Source organism: Vulpes vulpes, chromosome 4 (genome assembly GCF_048418805.1).
Source record: "Vulpes vulpes isolate BD-2025 chromosome 4, VulVul3, whole genome shotgun sequence".
Classification (NCBI taxonomy): domain Eukaryota; kingdom Metazoa; phylum Chordata; class Mammalia; order Carnivora; family Canidae; genus Vulpes; species Vulpes vulpes.
Window position 1 is genome coordinate 24,104,158 of NC_132783.1, and position 19,918 is coordinate 24,124,075.

At 42.6% G+C, this 19,918-nt stretch overlaps 1 long non-coding RNA gene across 1 annotated transcript in view; it reads left to right on the forward strand.

The window, feature by feature from the left end:
• The first annotated feature begins 1,912 nt into the window (after nt 1-1,912).
• Nucleotides 1,913-19,918, forward strand: part of LOC140598545 (uncharacterized) — a 30,227-nt gene continuing 12,221 nt past the window's right edge. The window contains exon 1 of the long non-coding RNA XR_012000983.1: nt 1,913-2,000. This is a non-coding gene — a long non-coding RNA (uncharacterized lncRNA). The remainder of the gene's footprint in view (nt 2,001-19,918) is intronic.

A 19,918-nucleotide genomic window follows, 5' to 3' on the forward strand; every position in this document is an offset into this window, starting at 1 on the left:
TGAAACTTCTCTAATAATTCTTTTGCCTCTTATGTACAGAGATAGATAAATGAAGTGACTGTCTTACAACATGTAATAGGTTGACTTATTTGTTTGTATGTGGGGATTTATACAGTGATTTGTCTCCAAAGAGGAAGTGAAATAATTTTTTTAAATGGAAAACATAAAAATTTTAATGTGAAGACTACACGGAAGGCTTTAATGAAGGAGAAGGCTGACATATTTTCCTGATAATGACAACACAGACATTGTTAAATTTCTTTGCGAGGACAATGAGAAAAAAGTTAGGAGGGTGCTTTTATAAAGTCATTGTTATTATTACTCAAGTCAATGAGCTGTTAAGTACAAGCTTAATTATGACCTATGTTCATCATCTTGATACTTAATAACGCACCAGATGCACTTTCCCTGCTTTGTCAATTGCCTGATCTGGGATCCCTGGGTGCCCAGCGGTTTAGCGCCTGCCTTTGGCCCAGGGATCCTGGAGACCCGGGATCGAATCCCACGTCGGGCTCCAGGTGCATGGAGCCTGCTTCTCCCTCTGCCTGTGTCTCTGCCTCTCTCTCTCTCTCTCTCTCTCTCTCTCTCTCTCTCTCTGTGACTATCATGAATAAAAAAAAAATTGGCTGATCTATCAGTTGACTGAGCATTCCCTGCCAAATGTGACTGTCTTCCATCTCCAGAGGAGATAGCTGGTTTACCCACATCTAGACTTCATCGTTTTCTTCCCAAAATATTTGTTCCCTGAGACAGGTTCCATCGGAAATTAGGTCGGAAATTAGGTCGGAAATTTGTTGTTTGCTCAAATTTGTTACTCAAATTTGTTCCATCGGAAATTAGGTCGGAAATTTGTTGTTGACCACATCTTAGGTCAGAAGAAACAAATGAAACAATATCTCATCTTGATAAATGATTGAGATACGGTCAGATGACATACTAATTTTAAAAGTGTGTTAATCCCACCTAAATATAGATGACGAATTAATTTAAACGTGGGCTAACCGGCCTGCTCTGCACTGCATCCAGGTGATGCCTTTGCTCTCAAGTTAACCTGATTGCGCAGAGGTGCCCTTGTTCCCTGACTTCATCCCCAAACCATCAGGATTATTTCAGTTTACCTTCTCCTTTTCCCAGAACATCCTGTTTGGAGTCATGCAAAGGGAGTGTTTGCTGCAAAGAAGCCTAATTCATAGTTAACATTGTCCTTATCATGGACATACTACGTAGGGGAATGCCTCTGCTGGAGGTCACCCACCAGGACCCACAAACCTGTGGCCCACACCCAGGCTGGCTGGGCTCCAGACAGGTTGATTTGGCTCCTTCCAGACCCAAGCCCAGGGCGCTGGGCGGTCGTGGTTCACCCAGGGTGGGGGCAAAGTGCCCAGGGTAGCAGCACTTCTTATTTTTGGTGGAAACTGCCCCTCGCTCTGGCTTTCAGGACCTGGGGGTGTGCGCACTCATCGCGACAGTCCCTCTCTTAAGTGAGGCACTCCGCGCCCCCCCCCACCCCCAATCACCTCTGCGCGCCCCCCTGCAGCCCTTGCAGCGCCCAGCGCACCCCAATGGCGGCCACTGAGCTTCCTGCAAGCTCCCAGTTGCCTCCGTCGCCGCCTGGGAATCTGGGGCCCCAGGGGACTGCGAGCCCTGGTGTCCGTGGGACACAGGGAGGACGCAGCCGCTGTGCCTGCCCCACCCGCCACCCCTGGGAGCGGGGAGGCCCGGAGAGGCGGGGCGCGGCCAGCAGCTGGCCTGGGGCAGGAGCAGCGCCGCCCACAGCCCGGGCCTGGAGCCCAGCGGAGGGGGAGCGGCGGGGGCAGAGCTCTCCTCCGCGGGGGAGGGCCCCCAGCGGGGGGCACAGCAGCACCAGGCAGCTGCCCGGAGGCCGCGGGGTCCTGGAGCGGGGGTGGGGGAGCAGCTGCAGCGGGAACAGGCCTCCGTGGAAGCGTGGCTGGTGATCACCGGGACTTCACCTTCTCTTACTTTGTTAGGAAAGCCACCAGGTAAGGAGGGGACCCCCGGAGGACGCGCCGGGCGCTGAGTGGCCTGGGGCTCAGCTCGCCCCCTTCCTGAACCTCCCCCCTTCCTTCACCCTTAAAGGAGCTCTGTTCCCAGGCCCTTTGCTTTCCAAGGAGGGCTTTGGTCCCGCTGGGCCATAGAGATCTCTACTCCGCGGCAGGTACAGCCCAGACGCCAGGCGTGTGGTTCGATGCAACTTTCTCACAAAGTTAGATGCAACAGTGCACAGGCTGGACCCCCTCCCTCGACCCGCCCCCCACCCCCTGCCCTGGCATCCCCAGGGCAAGATTGTTCAGACACCCCGCTCAGAGGCCTCCCCCCCCTCTAGCCTCCGGGGCCCCCTAAATCTTAGCGCCCCTCAAACCATGTTGGAGCCCTTCCCTGCAGCTCCTCCGGGAGCACCATTTCCAGCCTGGTCGCAGCGGCTCCGCTCCACCCCAGGCCGCTCGCCGGCCCTCAGGGGGGGCGGGGAAGCCGGCGGGGGAGAGCGCGGGGAGCCCTAAGGCAGCACCATGCCGGAGTCCTCCCGGAGTGAGTGGGGTCGCCTCCGCCCCCGCAGTCCCTCCCGGGCTCCGCGCTTCCTTCCACTCTCTGGCTGCGCCCAGGGCGGCGCTGGGGAGGGCGGCGGCGGCGGAGGGCAGGTGCCCTTTGGGGACCAAACAAGGTACTTCCCGAGCATCCCCCCTCCCACTTCCCTTGGGGGCGCGGGGCTGGGTGCGGGGTGGGGGCGTCGGGGTCAGCCGGGGGCGGGGGTGCTCCCCTGGAAGCGGACTGATAGGGTTCTCTGCCTTCATTCTCTTCGTGTAGTCCTACTTAGGGACCTCAGAAGCGGCTCTTGTTTTTCTGTTTGTTTGTTTTTTCACAAAAGGCTGTTTCTCCTAAAGCTTTGGTGTCCCTGTCATCCCTGTTGGGGTTTGGGGACAGAGCCGACCTCTTCGGGCAACTCTGATCTCCAGGGTTTCGTTACTCCCCGTCCTTGTAAAGTCTTTAAAAAAAGACTTTTTTTAAAGCTATGGTTATTAAAACGTATGTGTGTATATATTCTTATATACTATCTGTAAGAGTTCATGTTGAGTAAAAGTCAGAAAAGGAAAGTGTAAAATATTTAAAGAGTAGCACAGACCATTAATTGTAAGAGTTAAAAAGCACCAAAAGCTGTCAGTTTAAAGAATATAATCTAAGAGCTTGTGTGTAGTCAGGGGTTCTGGTTTGGGCTGATATTTGGTGGCATTAACTGGGTATTTAAGAGATTACTCAGTTGTTGATTATAAAAATTCCAAATTTCTAAACCCAGCGTGATTCATATGGTTGTGGTAAAAACTTATTGCAGACATTTTCACTTTAGAGCTAGGATTGTTTTTTTAACTAGAAGCTCACATTACTTTGCTTTTTTCCCTTTTGTTACACGCTGTAAGTGTAAAATGAGTCTGTGATTCAGAACCCCATGAAACAGATCGTTCTGTAGAAACATTTAACATTTTTTAAATTTAAAATAAATTTGGATTCACTTAGATTGGGCATCCGTGCCTGTAAACAGGCATGTTGATGGAATATTTCTACCTTATTTGATTTAATTGTTGTCATTTGACATTCATGCGTGCTTTTTTATCCTATCCCCAGACTGAATGATCTGTCCTCACAAGTAGTCCCTGAACAGGATGAAGGTTTCTGGCATTCCTAAATTCTTATTTATATACCTGTGAAGGGGATCCCTGGGTGGCTCAGAGTTCAGTGCCTGCCTTCTGCCCAGGGCATGATCCTGGAGACCTAGAATGGAGTCCCACGTCAGGCTCCCTGCATGGAGCCTGCTTCTCCCTCTGCCTGTGTCTCTGCACACCCCCCCCCCCCGGTCATGAGTAAATAAATAAAATTTAAAAAATACCTGTGAAAATTGGTTGACCTTGAAAGGAGTTCTGCTGCTATATTACATTGATTGTTATAACTTATCTTCAAACACAGAGCTAAGCACCTAGTTTAAAGAAAGCTACAAGCTTGGGGCATAGATGCTTTTTAGGAATCGCAGCCTCAAAGGAAAAAAAAAAGGAATCGCAGCCTCTTTATGTGAATTTGAGTGTCAATTGAAGAATTCATAACATAATCTATAGGCAGAAAAATTATTTTGAGACTTGCAAACTACAACGTATGGAAAATCCCACCCTCACTGTTCTACCTGCCTGTGTACATACCCTGTGAACTAAGGGCTCTAATCTTCATGCATTTGCAAATGAAGGCTTCTGGTGCCAGTGCCACTTTAACAGCTCTTCTTCTTGCCATCATACTAAAATAATGTTACCTTTCATTATTTACTAAACTTCTCTGCCAAGGAGGGTGATGTTTTACATCATTTAGTATTGTAGGAGTAGCATGGTTGACTTTTTATTGCTTTGTTTTGTACGAGGCAAAGAGAATATTCAGAATATTTGGCATTTAATGGAAATAGGAATTACTAAGTGAGGACAAGTTTTTATGACCGCTTGGATCAAAGTCCAGAAACAGAAGTCTTACACTTCCGTGTAGCTTTCAGCGATAGACTTTTTATTTGACACTGCAAAACTGTGCTGAATTAGTTCACATTCCTGGTCCTGTGTCTAGGATTTTTTTCACTTCTTTTCTTTTCTTCTCTCTTTCTTTGTTTCTGTCATAATTTTTCTCATCTCTAAAAGCTGTAATATTCTTATTTGCAAAATAGTTCTATTAAAATCAGATGAAATAAATTTAACACCAATAAAAGATAAATGTATTATAAAAAATTCAAATGAAATAAAATCAGATGATAGATATCAAATAAATATTGCCATCCACTTTTTCAAAAGATACTGTTTCTGTGAATATATAGGAATATAATTCCAATTATCAGATAAATGATTTGTGAGGCATATGTTATTAAGTTGTCACTAGTGTTGAAGATAATAAAACTCTATGGTTATTGACTCAGTCTGACTTCGGTCTTATTTATAATAATTTTATGGTGGTAATTCTGATGCGGTGATGACCTTTTCTTTTTGTATGGTTTATAAACAGCGTTCATATAGCCAGCTTTAAGCTGCTCTTTAGTACTCACCTCAAGATGTGCAGTTTTTAGTATTTTGAATATGTTGTGCAACAAAATTTTCTTTTTAGTAATTCCACCTAAATATTTAAAATATCCGAAACTGGCTTTTAAGTTTCAAAGGTAGAATTTGTACCTTCATCCTTATCTGAATACAGAGAAGGTTTCCTAAGGTTTGAAACACAAAATAACTTAGGACTTTGCTTGAACTTCCTACTGCATTTTAAGAATCCTCAAGAAAGATTTCTTCTGTAGTTGAAAAGGCTACACAGAACTGTTTGGTGTTTATTAGTTTATCCCCCAAACATTTTTCAACCTAATATTTTATTAAACCTGTAACTGTTATGTCGAATTAGATGTGTTCTTTGTTCTCAGAGCTGATTGTAGGATGACAGCCTCTTCCTAGGAGGAAAGTCTTCCATAAGGACCACTGGGCAATTAAACAAATCACTGAGTTGATTGATCGTGGAGGGTTCAAAACGACTAATTTCTGAATTTAGGATGCAGTCTAGTTACTGACTTTGCAGGACTTCCTATGAAATTAGTTTAGCTGGATAGATGCGGATTCAGTTGACCAGTGTTTACAGCTGATTGATGTGGTCGCGGTGATATCTGTTATATCAGGCTCTGAGTAAAAACCGCCTGTGAGCTACATACCTAGGAATAAAAAATGAAGGAAGGCTTTCCAATATAGGAGTCATTCATTTGATATTTAGCTCTGTAATCTTATTTACCGACTTGGTATTCCCACTTAACTTGAACTATATATATATTTTTTATGATGTAAGTGCTTTATTCATTTTCTCTAACTGGTAGAAATTTACGCTTACTGCCAAGCAAATGTTTAAGGCAGGTAAAGCCAAGTACTCACTTGGCTTAAGTTTTGACACTGCAAAACTGTGCTGAATTAGTTAAGAACTTGAGTTCTTAAGAGTCATTTTGCTAAGTATTCTAAAAACCTTTTAAGAAGCTCTTAAGGATATCTATTTATTTCTCTGGTTTGTAGTTTGTACTGAACATGCTATTTAAAGTGTTATGTGCCATTGGTAGCTTCTGTTTTCCTCGAGACTTTTCCTCTGATTCTGAATTGTAAAGTCAACCTTTTGGAAATTACATTTTCTGAATAATTTTATTAAAACTAAACTTGGGACTGAAAAGATCCTCTTCTAGTATCATATCTCTAGTGATAACTATAAAAAATAGCCATCCTTATTTCTGCTCTCTGTACATATACCGAGGTATAAGAAAAGATCCGGATCTCTTAAGCTGATGAAATAATTAAAACACACACACACACACACACACACACACACACACACACAGAATTTTTGCACTTTAGAGTTAGAGAGGATCATGAAATCCGGTGTTTCTCAGACTTAAGTAGTGTTCCCCTGCTAAAGACAGTCTTATTCATCTCTAGCATATTAGAAAGCATTTGGTCATAAGTAACATAAACCCTACTTGGATGCATATAAAATTGACTTACATGATTAAGTGCCTGGAGATTGGTTTGGTTATGAAATTGAGCTGATCAAATACCCGTCAAGATTCTGTTTGTCTGTATGTCTGTTTAATCTGTTTGTCCTTCCTTCAGTCTATCCATTCACCTCTTCTTCCTTCTTTCTTTCCTTCTGTCCATCTACCCTTCCAGTTTTTGGTCTTATGCTGTGTTGGCTTTATTCTGTACGTTTTCTTTATAGGCTGGAAGCCTTTTTGGTGCAACTTTCGGTGGCTCTTAATATTCTGAAACTAGAGAAATACCTTGTTATTTGTGTCAGTCCTCTCAAAATTACTCTGGCCCTGCTTGGGTCATGTGCCAGCTCTGGACCAATCACTGTGTCCAGAAGAATAGGTTTATCCAAGGGGTGGATAAGCCACAATCTGAAATGCCTTTGGGGGAGAGGGAATTTCCTAAAAGAAAGCGATGTAGACACAGCAAGAAGTTCCAGATACCTACCATCTAGTGCCGGGCTTCCTTTTATTTAATGTTAGTTAAACGTGGAATTCTTAAGAGCTGGTATAATGCTGCCATAATTACAGCATTTTTCCAATTGTAATACCGAAATAAATTTGTGAGTTAATTACGAACTAAAATGGTACAACCCCAGCCAGATACAAGTTGACAGCATTTATTAAATCACCCTTTTAGAGTGAATCTGGCCCTGCCTGCCCAGTAAAGGGTCTGCTGAGGTCAGCTCACCTTTGCTACAGTTGCCTTAATGATGATTGACTTCTTCCCCTGGGTCTGCTCAGTCAGGAAGCTTTTATTCCAATAGCACAGCATACCAACTTTGGGTTTTCCTTGGTCTGAAAGCATATTTGCATATCAAGGTGGTCTCTTTTCAAGATTTCCCTTTGTTCTGCGACCACTAAACTGCAGTGTGATTGTGAACACAAATATATACCTGACTGCCAAAATTGCAGGACAGTGCTTGATTCCAAGGTGGTCATCCCAGTATTTTAAAGTATACTTCTTTCACCTTCTTTCTCTCCTCCTCCTCCTCCTCCTCCTCCTCCTCCTCCTCCTCCTCCTCCTCCTCCTCCTTCTTCTTCTTCTTCTTCTTCTTCTTATTGTTATTATTATTATTATTATTATTATTATTATTATCATCAGTGTGGAAACACAAAATTTAAGACACTTTCATAGAAAAATTACAGATCTCCACAACACACTTGTTTGGGGTCCCTCCAATTGGAGGTGCCCCCAAGTGCCAAACCAGCACAGTCTTTCCCATATCTCAGCTGCAAAACAAATCAGTTTACATATTTACAGCATAGACGTCAGTGACTATGTTTTCTTTCAGAGATAAGTAGGATTTCCTTTAAGGAATATTTTTCACACATGTGTTTGTGAGTGCACGGAAATTTACAGAACACATCTCTTTCAACTCTCAGTCAAGTGTGAATGTAAAACCACATGAAGCAGTTATGCATTTAATTTGTATCGGGTCCCAGTTAGCTTCTCAGATGTTTTCATAGCTGGAGAAAACTTGGAAATACTAGATAACTTCAGGCAGAGCGTTCATGTCCTTTCCATGCCAGATCCAAGAGAACTAATCACTGTAATATCGGAGTAGAGGTTATTTGAGGATATCACTTGGAGGTGCTCCGAATCTCCCCAGCTTCATTTAATAGTCTATTATAGTGTAGTCATCTTTTCTTTATCTAAAGCAGTACTCCTCAAAGGGGATGCTGTGGGGGTACCTAGGTGGTCTAGTTGGTTAAGTGTCCAGCTCTTGATTTTGGCTCTGGTCATGACCTGAGGGTTGTGAGATCAAGCCCCACCTTGGACTCCATCCTGGGCATGGACCCTGCTTAAGATTCTCTCTCTCTCCCTCTCACTTTTTTCCCTCCCCAGCTTCTCTCTCTCCCCCTCTCAAAAAGAAAAGGTGAGGGATGCTATTGGAGTTCGATGGTGGCTTTTTTATGTTGTTTTGAGACACTGTACAACACATTGCAGGATATTTAACATCCCAAGGCCCCAGACACTAATTGCCAGAGTGCCCCCATCATACTGACCCACATTTCCAAATGCCCCCAAGGACATACTATTACGTACATACTACTTGGTTAGAAGCCATTGTTCCAAACTCTTTCATATTGATTTCTACTGATGAATACTGTGTAAGGGCCCCAGATAGGACAAATCTTAGCTTCAAACCCTGGAGCTATCTCTTTCAAAGATTATGACCTTAGGTGCTTCATTTGCCTCCTCTGTAAAATGGGGATAGCATTTACTTTGTAGGGTTCTTAAGAAATTTAAAGGAAATAATGTATATTTTCTTCTCTCTCCTAGAATGAATTTCAGTAGTTTACTCTTTTATCTTTATCTTGAGAATCATCAGCACCTTAAATATAATCACAGACAGTCATTGCTTTATTCTGGCAAGTGGGAATTAGAACAAATGAATGGTGATTTTATAGATTTTAAGAGTCCTTATTTTTTACATGAATGTTAATTAATGATTTGAACAGAACCATTTGTGAATTCTGTGAGGTACTGGAAAAGGAAGTGGAAGGGGAGCTCAGACCTCCCAGTGCTGTCCCCAGCATTGGAATTGGCCCAAATTAATAACCCTCAGCTTTAAAGTGAGAGAGGGTAGGGAATCAAAGCAGAGACATTCATTAGTGAGCTTAAAAATCTCTTTCAGGTCTCCTAACTCAGGGAAAAGAACTAGGGGTGGTGGAAGGGAAGGTGGGCGGGGGGTGAAGGTGACTGGGTGACAGACACTCAGGAGGGCACTTGAAAGGATGAGCCCTGGGTGTTATTCTATATGTTGGCAAATTGAACACCAATAAAAAAAAAATTATGAATAAAAAAATCTCTGCTCTAAGCATTCTTTTTTTAGGCTTATTTGAGAGAGCAAGAGAGAGAGCATGCACACAAACAAAAGAATACAAGCAGGGGGAGCTGCAGAAGGAGGAGGGAGAAGCTGACTCTCCCCTGAGCAGGGAGCCTGATGCCCATGGTTCCTTGCTCTATCCCAGGACCCTGAGATCATGACTTGAGCCAGAGGCAGATGCTTAACCGGCTAAGCCACCAGGTGCCCCAGCACTAAGCATTCTTGATTCTCACAAGGAGAGCAGAGTGTCAGATTCTCAGATTCAATAGTTTTCTTCTTTAACTACTTTCCAAATATATGAGTAGTGGATGCAGGTCAAATCATTCAAACAGTGTAACTCAAACTGTAAAATTAGGATTGAAGGGCAGGAAAAATATCTAATGTTATATTTATTTTTGTGAGTTATTTTTGTGGTTTTCCTACAGATCATTTTAGCAGATTTCCGTATAGGTGTTTAACCATCCCTTTCCAGACAAATAATTAGTATAATTTTTGTAATTCTGGTTTTAAAGTGATTAATTCACATGACTTATGGAAAAAAGCACTGGACAGAAAGAAAAAGGGATGACACTTTAATAGTAATCTTCAAAACTTGGGAATATGTTGTGTTTTGTGGATTACTCAGGTCCTGCAACTTTTTAATCTACTTGTCTGAAGCATCCTGCAAATCTCCCCAAATATTACTGCTCAAAAACCTGGTGCATAGCCCTCCTGGAGGCCCAAGCTTCAGCATACTTAGAGAATTTCCTCAATTGAGCCCCTTCGGTAGGAGCTATAACAGACCAACTTTAGTTTCCAAATCTGTATCAGAGTGTTAAAGTATTATGTTATCTAGTACTAAAAACCATTCTGCGATTTAGAATTATGATTATTGTGAAATATTGCAATTGTTTTCATTATAGTTATTTATTTTCTCACATTTGTTGTGAGTTTTATCTTTGATATTTTGAAAAAAGGTCCCCCAAATCTATAACTTATTTCTGCAAAAAAAATTAAGTTTTTGATAGTAATGGGAAAACAAGATATGTTCTTATATTTATTTTTCTCAACTAAATATTCAGCTCTTTATTTTTATACATTATTCAGAAAATTACATCATATATAGTGTAGTTATTATTAGTCTAGGGAGTCTTAATGGTTTTTCAGTACTAAATTGAGAGAAAACAAGCATTGAAAAGACCATTTTATTCCTTTAAGTGTTTCTGTACAGATATTAGTGCTTTTAAAACAGGAGCCTAAGAAGCAGCAGTGGCTAACATCTAGTTGTTCTGTACAAGCCTCTTGAATAATTTTTATTTTTACAAGAAATCACTTTTGAAGGTATACTCCATTTAATAATGTTTGATTAACTGAAAAGTAATATCTATCATGTATTAAAGACTGTATTAGGCATAAGGCTTGTCTGAGACTCTATGCTGTCACATTATATGTCTCATTTCCTTAAATTTTTAAAAAATACTTATTTATTTATTTATTCTACTTTACATTTTGTGGCTTTTTTATTTTCATGTATCTATTTTTTATTGGTGTTTAATTTGCCAACATATAGAATAACACCCACTGCTCACCCCGTCAAGAGCCCACCTCAGTGCCTGTCACTCAGTCACCCCTACCCCCCGCCCACTACCCCTTCCACCACCCCTAGTTCGTTTCCCAGAGTTAGGAGTCTCTCATGTTCTGTCTCCCTTCAGATATTTCCCAATTATTTTTCTCCTTTTCCCTTTATTCCCTTTCACTATTTTTTATATTCCCCAAATGAATGAGACCATATAATGTTTGTCCTTCTCTGATTGACTAATCTCACTCAGCATAATACCCTCCAGTTCCATCCACGTCGAAGCAAATGGTGGGTATTTGTCGTTTCTAATGGCTGAGTAACATTCCATTGTATACATAGACCACATCTTCTTTATCCATTCATCTTTCAATGGACACTGAGGCTCCATCCACAGTTTGGCTATTGTGGACATTGCTGCTAGAAACATCAGGGTGCAGGTGTCCCGGCGTTTCATTGCATCTGTATCTTTGGGGTAAATCCCCAGCAGTGCAATTGCTGGGTCTAGGGCAGATATATTTTTAACTCTGAGGAACCTCCACACAGTTTTCCAGAGTGGCTGCACCCTGGAATCCCCTATCTGCAGTTCATATTCCCACTAACAGTGCAGGTGGGTTCCCCTTTCTCCGCATCCTCTCCAACATTTGTGGCTTCCTGCTGCGTTAATTTCCCCATTCTCACTGGTGTGAGGGGTATCTCATTGTGGTTTTGATTTGTATTTCCATGATGGCAAGTGATGCAGAGCATTTTCTCATGTGCGTGTTGGCCATGTCTATGTCTTCTTCTGTGAGATTTCTGTTCATGTCTTTTGCCCATTTCCTGATTGGATTGTTTGTTTCTTTGCTGTTGGGTTTAATAGTTCTTTATAGATCTTGGAAACTAGCCCTTTATCTGAGACGTCATTTGCAAATACCTTCTCCCATTCTGTAGGTTGTCTTTTACTTTTGTTGACTGTATCCTTTGCTGTGCAAAAGCTTCTTATCTTGATCAAGTCCCAATAGTTCATTTTTGCTTGTGTTTCTCTTGCAAAAGAAAAGAAAAGAGAAGAGAAGAGAAGAGAAGAGAAGAGAAGAGAAGAGAAGAAAGAGAAAGAGAATAAAATAAAAGAAAGAGAAAAAAAGAAAAGAAAAAAATGGGTGGGGGGTCAGAAACAAATCAAAAAACAAAAAAAAACAAGGGGGAGTACCCTCTGATTCTGTGTACTGTAAATCCCTCGACCCCCCCTGGAACTTTCCAGTGCTGCTTGGTGAATAATTTGTTTTTCCCCTGTCCCCCTAGCTGGTCTCCTGGGGGAAGGGCCTGCTGTGCTGATTTTCAGGTGTTAGCACTTGGGGGAACTGCTCAGTCCCCTGCCTGCTGCAAGGCTCAGTGAAAGATGTTTAAACTGTTTGTCAGGTGAGGCCACTGTGAGGCTCAGTGGGGGTTGTTTACCCCTTGAGGCCCCAGGAGGAGCAACCAGAGTAGTGGCAGCCAGCTCTCCAGCCCTACAGTCAGCTCCCGCAGTAACTCGGGAGCTCTCAGTCTGCAGGGGCCTAGAGACTCCGGAGCGGGGGCACTCATCTGCTCAGCTTGTGGCAGGAGCCTCCTTGTTGTCCTTGGCCCTCGCGGCTTCTACCTGTCAGCGAAGGAGGCCAGATACTGGGCTGTGTCCCCGGCGCCCTGGGCTCCCAGGCCTGTGCTGTTGGAATCCTGCTCCTGCCACGCAACCCCCTTCATGCGGAGCCGCAGCCGGAGCCCCTCCGAGCTACTCCCCGGTCTAGCCAAGTGCACTGCAGCCCTTTAGGCAGCTCGGCTCTGGGGTGTGGCGTGCTGTCCCCGGGGCGCAGGTGTCTGTTAGTGCCTCTGGGAGCCTGAGGGCATCCCCACCCTCCTGGGTCCTGCTCCAACTTCCTGTGAGCCCCTTTCCATCTGGGAAGATTGGTGAAGCTCCTGCTTCTCCGGGACGGAGCTTTCCTGTCCTGGGGACACCGTCCCCAGCCTTAGCCGGCTCCACATGGGGCCCCTTCCCCTTGGATGCTTTTTGTTTCTTTATTTCTTTTTCCCCGTCCTCCTACCTTGATAGATGCATGAAGTCTTCTCACTGTAGCGTTCCAGCTGTTCTCTCTTTAAATCTCAGGCCAAATTGGTAGATTTTGAGGATTATTTGAAGGTTATCTTGGTAATTTGGTGGGGAGAGGTGACTTGGGAACCCTACTCTTCCACCATCTTGCCCAGAATACTTTTCTGACATTCTTCAGCTACACATATTTAGGGCACTAATTACTTGTAATGAAAAACTGACTTAATTTTTCACATCAACCCTTTTAAGTTATTTAACTTCCTGTGTACTGTATTCTGAATGCTGTTCAGTTAAAGAGACTGCGATCTGTAAAAATATGTGTTTTCTATCTGCTTTTCAATCTGGAGATAGGGGATTCCATGGGTCGGGGTTATTGGATAATACCCCTGGAGAAGATATAAACAGGTAAGCCTCGGTGATATGTGTATACGTGTGTATAAGCCCAAAACAGCAAGAATTTTTAACAGAATCCTTTGAAAAATCACTAGGGGTGGTGAAAGGGGAGGAGCGAGGGGGTGGGGGTGATTGGGTGACGGGCACTGAGGGGGGCACTTGACGGGATGAGCACTGGGTGTTATTTTGTATGTTGGCAAATTCAACACCAATAAAAAATAAATTTATTATTTAAAAAAAAAGAATCCTTTGAGAAATCAATAGAAAAAGCCCTGTGCCCTTTGCTGAAAAACTATAAATCTCTACTGTCCTAGTGACTATCTTTGTTGATTTCTAAAAATGTGTCTCTCTTGGGTTTAAATCTGAGAACGGTGTGCTGTCAGAATTGATTACATGAGCAGACTTTTTTTTTCTTTGTGCTTCTAAGGATATCCTGAGATCTGTTTAATTGGACACTGAAGGCAGAGCATCTGGCCTAACTTCAGTTAAAAACAAAGGAAAAAATTCCTGTAATTTAATATAAACATATGGTGCCATCTGATTCTCCAAAGATATCCCTACCTTAAATATTAGTGATTAAAAGTAGCTTCTTTTTCTTTTCTTTTCCTTCCCCACCTTAGCTACATTTTTTTTTTATGTAACTGGCTTAGGAGGTCTGTGCAAATCAAACAGGGTTTGGGATCGAGATGGTTTTCACTGCAAGATGAGAATATTCACTCATTACAGGCCCCCAGACATGTGGGAGATGATCTTCAGTAGGACAGTAACCAATACACTTCATCTTCATGAAAATTCAAATAAAAGATGATGCTATTTGGAAGACAAGTTTTGACAGGAAAAAATTATATTTTGGCTGCAAAGGTTAGTTAGATGCAGGAAAATGATACTAAGAGGAATATCTTCCTTATTCCTTAGACTTTAAAAATGTTCAATTTATTACCTCAGGGTTTGGTATCAAATTAAAAATAGATAAATGGAGACTTTAATAGTAGCCATCTGTCTGGAGAGTTTTTATTTGGTTTGTCTGGAGAGAGGAAGGATGGCTTAGATTATCTTTGAATGTCTCTTAGATATTTCAAGAGGGGAATGCTGTGGGTAGGGTGGGAAGATACAAATCACATGAGCAGATGATCTTACAGCTTCAGGGAAGTGTTAGGACTGGGAAGGGGAACAAGGCACTTCAGAGTTGGAGGGAACAGGTAGCCTGCAGAGAGGAACTCAGAAGTCATTTGGTTCAGGGTGTTTTGAATAAAATAAATAGTGGTTCTGTTAATGAACAAAAAGAAGTATCTCAGCTATGAATATGTAAGCAACTCTACAGTACACTGCTGTCTATGATCTTGTTGCTATGAGAATATAAGTAATCCTGAATCGATATGTAAAATGGATGTATTGAAAGGGACAGGTTTCATCAGAAGTTTAATATAAAATTAAATGGTGCTTGTCTCCTAAGCTGTGATGTGGTGTGAGATGGTTACAGACAACCAGAGTGAATACATCTAATGGACCGGAAGTAAGTCACTAATACTGAATACTTGGACCTGGTTGGAGGCAAAGGGCCTGGGAAAAAGCTGAAATATACAAAGAGCCAACGATGCCCCTGGCCGAGTGTCCTTACTCTAATAAGTCACAGAGAAATCTTTGTTACATTTCACATCTTTGAAGAAAGAATTCCAAATGTCAGACACATCTGATGTATATTGTACTTCCTACTGGGCAGCCAATGTATGACTCAGAGGTAGTTTCTGTGAGTAGTGCTGTCCTCTCCAATGGAGATATGTCCCTGACAGAGCCATTGGGGTTTCCCTACATAAAAAAAAAAGTTGGATTGTGTGGATTCCAACAGTAATGGTGTTCTGGAAGAGAGTGTCTGTTTGTGTAAATGGAGGTCTCAGTCCTTGGATTCCCCAGAAGATTTATGTGGGGATCTGCACTCCAATAAAGATAGCCAGAAAGAATGTAGTAAATGCAAAGCGGTTCGTTAAAGCAAAAAAAGTGCACTTTCAAGGTGGAAGAATAGGCAGGTTCTGAGAGGTGGAACCGGCTCCTAGGTTGTTCTGGAATTGGGTATTACTGGGCCTCTCTGGGCTGGGAGGAGCTGTGATCTGCAGTGAGGTGGTCTCTTAATGGAGGCTGCCTCCAGTCATTTGGGAAACTCCTCCCACAAGTTGGGAGTAAGAGTTTGACCCTCTGAGGTTTGGCAGCCTTCTCCGTGGGGGGGGGGATAGAGTGTTGTAGCCATTATGCAAATACATTATAATGAGTCTAGGGGTTACCTTGGGGTAGGGGTGGAAGGGGAGAGAGCATGTTCTACACCTGAGGCATTTGATCTGCCCACCCCAAGGTCTTAGAAACTACAAAGGAGGCCATTGTCTTCCCAGGATTTTTTTTTAATTTTTATTTATTTATGATAGTCACAGAGATAGAGAGAGAGGCAGAGACATAGGCAGAGGGAGAAGCAGGCTCCATGCACCGGGAGCCTGATGTGGGATTCGATCCCGGGTCTCCAGGATCGCGCCCTGGGCCAAAGGCAGGCGCCAAACCGCTGCGCCACCCAGGCATGCCTCTTCCCAGGATTTTAATGTGTAGCTTATTTATCACCAGCCTTGCCTCTGCTCCTCTCCCCATCATTTCCCTTTAAAGACTGGGGACCGTGCCTTAGGGTGTTCCTTCCACTGCTTCAGTCTCCCTTCTGCAAAACAGTCGCAGATTTTAAAATCTGATTCTAAGAAAATTTTTGTTTCAAGAATCCAATGGCATTGCTGCTCATTCTGCTTCATTTAGCTCTTTGTCAAGGTAAACAGTTTTGTTACTGTAGCTACAGAGGAACCAGGAAAGGAGACTTCATACCCAATTATCTAACGTGACTTATTTAATGATTTATTCACTGTCCTTAAAGAACAGTGAGTTGATGTCCTCTTTGAGGAGGGGCATGGAGAGTTCTTTCTATGTATCCCAGCAGTCTTTCTGGACACTTCTGACGTTACCCAATGGGCAGTGAGGGGTAAGCAGCAACATAGCACAGTTTTCAAGTGCCTCCCAAAGGAGATCTCAGTATGAGCTTTCCTAGTGAGAAGTTACAAATTCCCATGGCTTCTCACCTAAACATATGAGATATAAATAGTAGGTGTTTATAGTCCTGAGTTCTTCTTTTAGCAGTTACAATATCAAAAATTAAATTTCTGCTTCTCATGGAGGTCTCGCATTTTGTCAGCAAGATTTTTAAATGATTATTGAGGATCCTTTGGCATTTAAGAAAACAGGAATTGTTTGAGACACATGGCAGTGAATGGTATAAAGACAGAACAGGAAAACTGCATTTTTTCTGGACAATATATGCTAAAATCTTGACATATCAGTGTTTGGAGCTCATGTAGCAGATGTTTTGATGTAACAGTCTTTTGGAGGTAACTTGACCTCTGCAGATGGCTTCCTAGTCTGTACATCAGTATGTGGCTGGACCTGTGCAGTTTGTTTGATGTCCCTGCCCCTCATTTTCTTGGTTGCTTCTGTGCCACTCCCGGGGCCTTTCTAATTGCCTTCTATGTGCTGTTCTCTCTGGGTAGCAGCACTCTGTCTCCAGCCCTCCACTGGCCACTGGCCAGTCCCTACCTTCTTTAGAGCTCCTCTCAGGTCAGAGAGGCTGTATCATCTCTTCTGAGATTGCTCAGCTCCCCTCACTCTGCCTCCTTCTGCTCTGCTTGAGTTGTCTTCACAGCTCTTACCTTTCCCTGAAGTGATATCCTATGCTTGTTTGTTCTTAAGTGCTGCAACGATGTCCAGTTCCAGCTGTCTTTTTCACTGAAAGATTCATAGTGCCTTAAGTTGTACCTGGCACATGGTAGGGACTCAGTGAATTATGTCCAGTGAATGCATGATTGTCCAAATGGATCATTGGGAAATTCAGACATTATTAGGCTCGTGGTGCTTTATTTTATTAAATGAAGTTTTGGAGATGTAGAATTTGTTTATCCCCACCCCAAGTCTGCAAAGGTGAATTTATATTCTTATATTTGTGTTACTTGGTATTAGAGATCTGAAGTGCTGATCACTCACTCCTTTCCTCCTCCCCTGGATTCCAATGGAATTTAAACACACAGTGAGTTGGATGGAGATTGATTTTTCCATTATTAAACTGAGCACCGCCTGATAACCTACAGCGTGGGGGCCTTGGAGAAGCTTGAGTTGAAGCAACTTGGTTTCCAGAATGTAAAATGAGCTACCCACTCCTTTGGCAGTTACCTCTCTCCCTCCAACTGAATGTTGAGTGGGTCTGACCAGGAAGCCTTATGGCATGAAACAAAAGACAGAGGGCGCACTGACCTCAACAAGCCATGAGCAGGCCATGAAAAGACAAAATGGAACCTATTTTATTTATCTACTATTTAGAAATGTGAAAATGTGGCTCAGTGGATGTCAGATTCTACTGGTTTCATTGGCAAGTTCTCCTCATATGGAAAAGATTCAGGAAACAGGTGGAGAGTGAAATTGAAAGGATTGCTCCAGCTCTGCCCCCCTCAAGTGGGAACCAAGCAGTATCCCCTTTTCAGTGGGAAAAGGGGGACAGGTTGCAATTATGGTTGTCCCCTGGGTGGTTGCAGTTGCAACACGTCTATTAAAACATACCAACTAACAAATAATTTGAACCAGAAAAGAGCTATCAACTCTGAGAGTTGCTGCAATTGTGAGTCGTCTAGACATCTGCCAAATAAAATAGTAGGTTCTATTTGTACGTATGTTTAAGGGGGAGAATGGATGTTAATCCAGCATCTATTCAACATCTGTCAATAAGAAATGTGTATCCTTATGAGAAAATATCATATCCTACTCTTGATATGTTTAGTATGACTAATACTAACTTCATGTCCAAACTCAGCAGCTTTTTATGTTTCAGGTTCGTGGGAGTAAGGGAGAAGTACTATACATTTTGGATGCTACCAACCCTCGACACTCCAACTGGCTTCGCTTTGTTCATGAGGCACCATCTCAGGAGCAGAAAAACTTGGCTGCCATTCAAGGAAGCTTATTTGCTTCTTATTTGTACTATGTACTGTGAGAGGAATGAACCAATTTATAACTGCACTCCCTGTTTTAAATTTATTCCCAATGACCTGCTTCAAATAACAGTAACTAACTCATAAAGCAGAGAAATCTCATGTATTCAGCATATGCAGAAAAGGGTTAAATCTAGTTGTAAATTGACACCAGATCATTCTCTTTATGAGAATTCTTGAGGGAATGAATTACATGCTCTGATAATGTCCTTGGCAGATCTTGTTTTCAAGTACTTTTGATTCATTCAGTGAACATTTATTGATAGTTTCTTTACTTGATGGTTTATTTGGCTCATAGTGCAATATTCTGTGTTATTACTTGGGAAAGGCTTCATGGAGAAATTTTATTTGGGTATATCCTCATGACTAGATTTTGAGCTTCTCGAGGATAGTGTATTAGCCAGTGTTTCCCAGAGAAATAGAACTGATAGGATCTAGATATCTGTCTTTCTGTCTATCTATTTATATATATCTCTATCTATCGAAAGATTCATTCCAGGGAATTGGCTCACGTGGTTATGGAGGCTGGCCAAGTCCAGAATATGCAGAACAAGTGTCCCACTTTGAATCTAGAGGCCACAGGCTGACGTAGAAGAACCAGTGTCCCACTTTACACACCGTTAGGCTGGAAGAGCAGATATTCTAGTTTGAAGATCATCAAGCAGGAGAATCCTCTTATGTGGAGGAGGATCACCCTGTTGTTCTGTTCAGGTCTTCAACTGATAGGATGAGGCTCACCCACACTGGAGGACAATTTGCATTAGTCAAGTCCATCTATTTAAATGTTAATCGCATGCCAGAACACCCTCACAGAAACACCCAGAATGATGTTTGAACAACTATCTGGTGATCCTGTGGCCCAGTCAAGTTAATACATAAAATTAACCATCCTCAGTAGGAACCGTATTTTATTGAATTCCATATCCCTGTATCCTTGCCTAGTGCTGCACATTACATTGGGCTCTGACAGAAACTGTGAGTTGAACATAGCTGATTCCTCAGCAGAAATTCCGCCAAGATGAGAAAAAGTTAAGCAATAAGTTTTTAGAGGAGTCCTCTAATTAAAACTCCTTTATCAGATGGTTAACAGAATGAAGAAACATTGCAATTCACTGGGAAATTGGTTGATTGCATGTGAAAGCACAGCTCCTGGTACCTAAGCTGCAAAAAAAAAGCAAAGCTATGGTTGGCAGAAGTAAGAGAGAAGGGAAAGAATAAGGAAACTAATATTTTTTTAAGAATTTACCATGTGCGGGCAGGCCCAGTGGCTTAGCGGTTTAGCACTGCTTTCTGCCCAGGGCGTGATCCTGGGGACCCGGGATCAAGACCCATGTCAAACTCCCTGCATGGAGCCTGCTTCTCCGTCTGCCTCTCTCACTCTCTCTCTCTCTCTCTCTCTCTCTCTAATAAATAAATTAATAATCTTTAAAAACAAAGAATTTACCATGT